We start from the raw sequence: 9,845 nt of genomic DNA on the forward strand, positions 1-9,845 counted from the left end.
TCCTGGCTCCCCACCTCGGCTCTTTGGAGCAGTTCTCTCAGGGTTGCTTAAGATGTTGCCTCCCGGGCTTGAAGTCCTAAAACTTCCAGCTGAATAAAACATAACTCTCAACTTTTAGGTTGTGAATATTTTTTTAGTCGACAGTACATTGAAGAAAATTCTGTAAATTTTTAATGGCTCCCCACTATTCCAATCTAATATTATTACCTAAAAAAAGACAACTAAAAATACCCACGTGTGTGTGTGTGTGTGTGTGTGTGTGTGTGTGAGAGAGAGAGAGAGAGAGAGAGAAAGAGAAAAGACAACGTCTGGAAGAATATACAATAAAATATTAATTTTGTCTCTGGGTGTTTAGATAGCAGGTGCTTTGTATTTTATCTTTGTTTTGCTTATTTGTATAATACCTCAAAAATGAGGGTGAATTACTTGTATCATTTTTTTAGTTAAAAATGTACTTATTATAATCTAATATCTTTAACATACACACTACTATATATAAAATAGGTAAACAACAAGGACCTACTGTATAGCACAGGGAACTATACTTAATATTTTGTAATAACCTATATAGGAAAAGAATCTGAAAAAAAATACACACACGCACACACACACACATTATACTTATAACTGAATCACTTTGCTGTACACCTGAAACTAACACAACACTGTAAATCAACTATACTTCAATTTTTTAAAATTAATTAATTAAAAAAAGGAAGATATGGATTAAAAATAAATAAATAATCTAATATCTTTAGATAAACCTACTAGAGAGAGCTTTCTATCTTCTCAGCCCAGTGAGGTCTTTCTGTATCTCACTGGACTCTGAAGGAATCAAACCGATTATCCATGATGAGACCAGTTTGCTGTCTGCACGCCTAATTCCAGCCAAGCATTTAAAAAAATTTTTTTTTGGCCATGCAGCGTGGCATGTGGGATCCTAGTTCCCTGACCAGGAATCGAACCCAAGCCCCCTGCATTGGAAGTGCAGAGTCCCAACCACTTGACCGCCGGGGGAGTCCCCAGCCAAGCATTTTCAAGGGGTAACCAACAAAACTCAGCACAAATGGATTCCATTGCTACTGGAGACCGTCTCTGAGCTCTTGTTCCATCAGACGTGAGCCGATGGTTTCATCTGTGGGATTGAGATAGCCCTGAATTTTAGTCCATCACTTAAGAGCTGTATCATGTTGGATACACATCCCCAATCTATAAAATGGGTACAAGGATCCTGACTTCACAGGAGCGTTGTGATTTTTAGGGATGAGTGTTAAAACTCCAAAAAGAGTGCCTGGCAAGAGCTAGCATTCAACACTTGGCAGCCATTCTTACAATTCTCTGTAGACAAAACGGCAAGTGGTCCTTGTCCTTTCCAGCACCTCCTAAGTTTAAACGCCTCCTAAGTTTGAATATCTCCAAAAGGCAGAGCCTTCTACACAGCCTTGCCCGTGAAAGGGAACCAGCCTGCACTTCTTTGGTGTTGAAATGATGCATGTACCTCTTAAGACAATACTATTGTATATTGTACATCTATGTGTTTTACATAAGATAGATATATAGATATCTAAAATCTGTATTTAATTCAGCCGCTTAGAGTGACTGTCGAATCGTAAATGTTACTGCTAATCTTTGAATAGCTTTCACTCTGCTTATTCTTATTTATTAACCACCCAACCCTGTAAAGATTTTCTCCCTCTCTAAATAATTAAGTGGATAAAATATTTCTTGGGCAGTGTTCATTTTCAGATTCCTCAAGACCGCTAAATCTCTTTGTAAAAACAGTTATCTTGGGACTTCCCTGGTGGTGCAGTGGTTAAGACTCCGCCTGCCAATGCAGGGAACACGGGTTCGAGCCCTGGTCCAGGAAGATCCCACATGCTGCACAGCAACTAAGCCCGTGCGCCACAACTACTGAGCCTGCGCTCTAGAGCCCTCAAGCCACAACTACTGAGCCTGCGTGCCACAGCTACTGAAGCCCGTATGCCTAGAGCCCATGCTCCACAATGAGAAAAGCCACCGCAGTGAGAAGCCTGCACACCGCAACGAAGAGTAGCCCCCACTCGCCGCAACTAGAGAAGCCTGCACGCAGCAACGAAGACCCAATGCAGCCAAAAGTAAAATAAATAAATAAATTTATTTTAAAAAGTTTTCTTTTTTTAGCTTTTTAAAAAGTAAATAAATTTATTAAAAAAACAGTTTTTTAGCTTTTTTTAAATAAATAAATTTATTTATTTATTTAATTTTTGGCTGCCTCTTCGGAGCAATCTCTCAGAGTTATCTGAGTTGCTGTGTCCCAGGCTTCAGTCCTCAGTTTTGTCCACCAAATAAAACATAACTCTCCACTTTTAGGTTGTGTATTTTTTTTTCAGTCGACAGGATGATCCTTGTCAGAGAAATCATTAAATGTGCATACAATTGTCAGCAAAGAGAACGCAGCGTACGTAGACATTCTCTAAAATAATTTCTGCATGACCCGTGTTACTGGAAGTTGAGGGGCAGGACGTTATTCCCTCCTGCGGAGAAACTTGGTTGGGGGGTTTCCAATAATTTACAGTAATAACTAGCTGGCTCTGCCACCAGTCCAGTTCAGTCATCTCCGATGTGTCTGAACGCTGAGTTTTTTATTATTTGTTTAATCCCCGGTTTCCTCTCCTTTATTCTGGCCTTTCCCAGTAGATGTCCCCACGCACGGGGAAGTCCTTGAGGAAGGCCAGCAGAAGCATACTCCACAGGGGACACATCAAAACCATTCCCTGGCCATTATCTAGAAACTTGCTGAGCTGATGGAAGGGTACAAAGTTTCTCAGACATTGTTTGTTCCTCCCTCAACAGCTCCCCCGCCTCGCGTGCGTAATCACTCAAAACCTGGACCTCTGTGCCTGGCCCCTCTGATGATTCTGTTGCCGGGTGTGAGAGATACTGCTGAGGCTCAAACCTTTGCCTTTTAAGCCTGTGTTTTCCACAAACCCGACTCCAAAGGATACTGAGGATGTGCTTCAAAGATACTCATTTGAATTTCTACTTCCATAGTGACATGCCCTCTGACCTAATTACTATTAATTACTATTATTACTCCCAGCCAGAAAAAACAAGTTGCTTTATTTGGAAATTGAGAGGAAAAAACCTGAGCCAAAAAGACCTCCTGCCATTTCATATCAATAAATTGGAAGAAAATAACTATGTTCTCTACCCTTAAAAAAAATTAGAGATCAGCAGAAATACTTTGTGATGGGCTGCAAGCAATGTGGAAAATTTTTTTTTAAATTTTATTTATTTATTTATTTATTTATTTATTTATTTATTTATTTATTTTTGGCTGCGTTGGGTCTTCGTTGCTGCGTGCAGGCTTTCTCTAGTTGCAGCGAGCGGGGGCTGCTCTTCATTGTGGTGCACAGGTTTCTCATTGCGGTGGCTTCTCTTGTTGCGGGGCACGGGCTCTAGGCGCACAGGGTTCAGTAGTTGTGGCTCGCAGCCTCAGTAGTTGTGGCTCACGGGCTCTAGAGTGCAGGCTCAGTAGTTGTGGCGCACGGGCTTAGTTGCTCCGCGGCATGTGGGATCTTCCCGGACCAGGGCTCGAACCCGTGTCCCCTGCATTGGCAGGCGGATTCTTAACCACTGCACCACCAGGGAAGTCCCTGGAAATATTTTTGTCTAATTTTTTTTTTTTTTTTTTTTTTTTTAAATTATTTTTATTTATTTATTTATGGCTGTGTTGGGTCTTCGCTTCTGTGCGAGGGCTTTCTCTAGTTGTGGCAAGTGGGGGCCACTCTTCATCGCGGTGCGCGGGCCTCTCACTATCGCGGCCTCTCTTGTTGCGGAGCACAGGCTCCAGACGCGCAGGCTCAGTAATTGTGGCTCACGGGCCCAGTTGCTCCGCGGCATGTGGGATCTTCCCAGACCAGGGCTCGAACCCGTGTGCCCTGCATTAGCAGGCAGATTCTCAACCACTGCGCCACCAGGGAAGCCCTGTCTAATTTTTTATACTAATAAACTTCCAGAACTCTGAGAATCACATTGTTGGTTGCGACAGGTTGGGGGTTATATAGGAGGAGTTTCATATGTCTAAAGTTAATAACAGTATGTGGAGATTATATTTAACCATGTGTAAACATCCGGTATGGAAAAAGAATACTCAGCCACAAAAAAGAATTAAATAATGCCATTTGCTGCAACATGGAGGGACCTAGAGATTATCATACTAAGTGAAGTAACTCAGACAGAGAAAGACAAATATCATACGATATCACTTATATGTGGAATCTAAAAAAATAAGACAAATGAACTTATTTGCAAAACAGAAATAGACTCACAGACATAGAAAATGAATTTATGGTTACCAAAGGGGATAGCAGGGCAGGGGGAGGGATAAGTTAGGAGTCTGGGATTAAAATCTACACACTACTGTATATAAAATAGATAACCAACAAGGACCTACTGTATAGCACAGGGAATTATACTCAATATCTTGTAATAACCTATAATGGAAAAGAGTCTAAAATAGAATATATATATACATATATATGTATAACTGAATCACTTTGCTATATATTTGAAACTAATACATTGTAAATAAATTGTATTTCAATAAAAATTTAAAAAAAATTTTTTTTAAAAGAAAAAAAAGTATAGGCCCAGCGTTAGGCTCAGCTGCAAAGTGCCAGAATGCTTTATCTAAAGACTGCAGACGTAGCCCCAGTGTCCATCTGCCTCTCTTCTGCAGGAGGTACCAGGCTAGGTGACAACTCCCAAGTGACTTTCTGGCCTTCCCTGAGTACCCAGGCCACAGAGAGTTTGATTTTCCTTCCCAAAAATTTCTGTACCACTTACAGTCTGACATTAATATTGTGTCAGTTTTTTTTTTTAAATAAATTTATTTATTTATTTATTTTTGGCTGCTTTGGGTCTTTGTTGCTGCACGCGGGCTTTCTCTAGTTGCGGCGAGCGGGGGCTACTCTTTCATTGTGGTGCACAGGCTTCTCATTGCGGTGGCTTCTCCTGTTGCGGAGCACGGGCTGTAGGCACATGGGCTTCAGTAGTTGTGGCACACGGGCTCAGTAGTTGTGGCTCACGGGATGAGTTGCTCTGAGGCATGTGGGATCTTCCCGGACCAGGGCTCGAACCTGTGTCCCCTGCATTGGCAGGCGGATTCCCAACCACTGCACCACCAGGGAAGCCCAACACTTGATATTTTTAATCACTTGATTTTAATACAGAATATATAATAAAGTGTTAAAATGATCTCCTTGTTTCTGTAGGTTGGTCTTCTCTCACTAGACAGTAGCTCTCTCCTCTTCAGGGTCATTGATAATATCCTTTGACCATCCAATAACTCACCAAAAATAACAGGCACAGAGCAGCTCATACTATCAACTTGACTGAAGTGATGATTTTTTCAGGATAAAAACACCAATGTTCAAATGTCACACCAGCTCAGCCTACTGTTTCCTACCACATGTCAAAAGGCAAACAAAATACGTGCTTCATGAAACAAAATATATTTAAGTATTTAGCTATTTATTGCATTATTCTGGTGTGGTAGAAAGATTTTTTTTCAGCCAGGTGACCTGGTTTACAATACCAGCTCTGCAAATTACCCACGTGACCTTAAGCAAATCATGTAACCTCTCTGCACTTATAGTGATTAGTTCAGTGAGCCAGTCATTTAACAAATCTTTCATTATCATTTGATCTGTGCAGAACGTGGTGCTAGAAAGGGATGCAAAGGTGAACAAGGTTGCCTCAACTCTATCCAACACTTACAGTAAAGTTTTCATTTCTGCAATTTTGTTTGTTTTGAAAAGCTTTCCTTTTGTTGTGCTCTGAACATTCCCTCTTTAGAGCAATCTGTTCTTATTTAAAATCTTCTCATATCTGCAGATATTAATATAGTCTTTTTTTCCCCAATGTTTATTCCCCGCCCCCCCAGAGTCTGTTTTCACCAAGTTGCTTTTTCTCTATTTTTCTGTTTGTTTTCTGTCTCTTTCATATTACATGCTTTCCTCCAGTACCATCTTTTAGAGTAAGAAAAGCTGATAGGAAGCTCTGAACACTTGAGTGTAGCCTATTAGCTGTGATCTCACCGTAGTGCAGTGGTTTTCTACATGTTTTGACCAAGTGAACAGTAAGAAATGCATTTTACATAATGACCCTGTGTATGTGGATGTGTGTGTGTGTCTTAAAAGCTTCACAATACTTTGACAATACTTTCCTTTATTATATGTGATACAGTCTCATTTTTTCTTTTCTGTTTTGTGGACACAACCTACCATAATAAATTCATGACGCAGTAAAGTATTATCACCATAAGTTGAAAAGCACCAGTAGAGGTGATCTAGCTGGGCTGTTTTCTGGAGGAATCCTGGTCAGTCCTTCTCTCTTGGACTTCTTAGACAAGTACCCAGAAGATACTTTTCTTTTTCCCTGCATGGAGAGTGTCAACTAAAAAAAAAAAAAACCACAGCAAGCTGCAAATCAGAATGGTTTATTTGGAGTTTTAAGTATTGCAATTCAGGACACACAGATTCAGGTAACCCCAAAAGAGTGTTGTGAGGAAGAGAAAGAGTCAGGGGCTTATAAAGACAAAAGGCCATGACGTTGTTAAAAGTTGCCTGGGTAGAATTGTGATGGATTCTGACTTGAGTCAGAATATATTTGCCTTTAAGGAATCACAGATTGTTTTAGGGTAGGGGTCTGATAAGTAGCTAGACTGTCATGAGTTATTTTAGGGTAAGGGTCTGATAAGTACAGTATTTTGAGTTTCAGGCAGGTGTTCTGGATGCCTTCATCAGGTCAAAAGGTCAGATTCCATTCAGGTTGAGATGTGCATAAGTCACACATCCTTACTGGCTGCCCAGCTACATTTTGGAGAGCTCTCTTAATGACACCAACTTCATTTTGATTTTCCTTTCACAACAGTTCATGCCTGGTGGCCAGAGGTCTGGAAGCCAAGTTGGGGTAGAAGCTGGGGGCCTTGATCTTCAACATGTGAATGGTTAGTAATCACCAATTTTTCAAGTTAGAGGCCCTCACTTCAGAAGCCTGTTATATTAACCTCTGCAGATGATAAACCCCAGTCTCGGGAAAGAGGTAGCCACTTGGGGGTTCCAGCGGGGGAGGGGCCTGGGGCCCCAATTGCTCCTTACACTGAATTTCAACCATTCCTCTTTTTTGTAGCTCACCTGTACCCCTCTTCAGGAAGGTATACGATGCTGCCAATTTCTGAGTCTTTTGGGAATTCTGCCCTGTAAAAAGGAATCCATTTTCTTTTTTTGTTTGTTTGTTTGCTTTAATCTTTTTTTTTTTTAAACATCTTTATTGGAGTATAACTGCTTTACAATGGTGTGGTAGTTTCTGCTGTAGGAATCCATTTTTTTAAGATGGTTACCATTCCACCCTTTCTTTTCCAGTTTGTAAAATGTTGTTGCTTTTGTCTCCTCTCCCTATTTCTTTGATCTTGTGGTTTTCTCTTTTTAAAAACCAGCAAACAACCCCTGTTACTGTGGGTTTAGTGGAGTGTGGGAAGGGAGCATGGATCAATGCTGGTATTAAAGCCAACATGTAAACCAGCCTTTATATACAACTTCATATTTTCTTTAAAATTTTTAAATTTAACATTATAGCATAATCATTTCCCTGTATAATAAAAAAAAATACTCGATAAACATCATTTAACTGCTGCTTATATGCCATTGTCCTTTCTCAATAATTTCACCATCGTGGACATTGGGCTTGTTCCTAATTTTTCCCCGTTATGAATAATACTGTAATGAACATCTGTGTGTATAAAACCATGACCCGATTTTAGATGATTTCCTTAGAACTGTTAAAAAACAAAATTCAGCTGAGTAAATGTAAAGATCTAATTGGCTTTATTCAACAATTCATGAATCGGGCAGCATCCCGATAGGTAGGTAGAGAGGAACTCCGAGGAGCTGTACAAAAGGGTAGAAAGGGGCAGGGATAAGGAAAGAACGCAGTTTCAGGCAAGGTCACCTTCCCATGGGGGATGGAAGGGGTCTACCCGGTGGATTACCTCATTAGCACTGACCAGGTAATTCCGGACTGGCTAGTTAAAAGTTACATTCCTGGGAGAGGCAGAAACTGCAATTAGGTTAGGTACCGAGTCTTGGTTTGCCGATGTGGAGCTTAGCTCAAGTGACTCCATTTGGAGCCTGTTGTCTCCTTTTCTTTTAACAGAATAAATTCCCAGAGGAAATATTACACGAAAAAAGAGAATGCAGATATATGAGAGAGCAAATTTACAAAAAAGTAATTCTCAAACTTCTGTTGCCTCAGAATAGCCTGGAGGGCTGGTTAAAACAGCCTGCTGGGCCCATCCTTAGAGTGAATGATTCAGCAAGTCTGGGGCGGGGCCAATCACAATTTGCATCTTTAACAAGTTCCGAGGCCTTGGCCAAAGCTACAGGTCGGCGGCCACACTCAGAGAACACTGATCTAAACCACAGACAGAAAAACAGTCTCGAACAAAAGAAGATAAGGAGGTAAACTGAGAATAGATGAAACCGCAGAGGTGTTTGTTGGTGGAAACTAGGCGAGAAGTTGCATCTTTTTTCTGCCTGAAGTAGGAGGTGGAATCCTCGGCCAGAAGAGAAGGTAAGAGTAGAGTAAAAGGTGTGATAAAAGGAGTGAGTGGTTTGGGTAAGCCTTGGTGGGATTTAATGAAGGAACTGACTTGGAACCCTATAAAGCATTAACTAAGGGCATTGAAAAATCTAGCTTAAACTAGCTGTCATACATCTAAAATGATGACTAGTTTCATCATCCTTTGATCTTTTACAACAGTGCTCAGCTGCCAGAGGAGGCCTTAAGGGCAGCGCCCCCAAGGGGGTGAGGCGCTCAGGCTAGTGATGAGAGAGAGTGAAGCAGTGACCGTGAGGTCTAGGCTAGTGATGAAAGCTCTATCCGTGCTGACCAACTTGCCAGAGGGCAAGAAAAGAAAAAGTCAAATGACAGCACGTTTGATAAAATATAAAGCAGGCCTTGTGGAAGTAAGGGAGTGAGAAAGCTGGAGAGAGGACAGGAGTGGTCTTGAGTCCTGCTATTAGAGCTGACCATTCTGAGAACGGAGCTGTGCTCAGGTGTGAGAAGAATTTGGAGATCAAGAGAATCTGACTGAGGAAATCTGAAGGCAAACTGTTAGATGGGTCATTTGCACGGGCGTAAAAATTCCTGAGGATAATGACAAATCCCTGCTCACCTGGAGGTTGGTAAATAAGTAGCCCAAAGGGGGGATAGTGGAATTGAAGGGAGAGGTGGGGTGAAACCGTTGGGTGTCATTTCTGTGGGCTCCAAGGAGCCCAGTTCTTTATGTCTCAGCACAGAAAGAATTCAGTGAGAGGCAAAGTGATAGATAAGAAGCGATTTATTAGAATAGGACGCTTGTGAGGCTTACAAGCAGGCAGGCAAGCTTTGCGCTGCCCCGAGTACTTAGTGGGTTACATTTTTGTAATCAAAGGAAGGCGGGGGGGAGAAGACCTTCTTTATCTTTCTTGAGTAGACATCACGTTTCCATCATCAGCTCCTCCTCCAGGTTGGGTTTTTCGTCCCTACGTGGTCAGGTCAGGACTGTCATGGCACATTGGAAAAATTATTTCAGGTCTCAGTACCATGAGGGTCTTTCACTTTGAAACATCACCTTTCTATAAATGATTGTTTTTTTGTGTGCACAGGGCATGTGCTGGGGACCATTAACTTGATGACACCACTGGGCAGGTTGTAAGTCTTATTCTTCACTGTTGTTTTATTGTTTTTAGGGAATTGTGCAAAGAACATGTCCTAGGGGTCAAAGAGCATGTTTTGAGGGTCATTAACTTACTGAGCTCACT

Source organism: Balaenoptera acutorostrata, chromosome 8 (genome assembly GCF_949987535.1).
Source record: "Balaenoptera acutorostrata chromosome 8, mBalAcu1.1, whole genome shotgun sequence".
Classification (NCBI taxonomy): Eukaryota; Metazoa; Chordata; class Mammalia; order Artiodactyla; family Balaenopteridae; genus Balaenoptera; species Balaenoptera acutorostrata.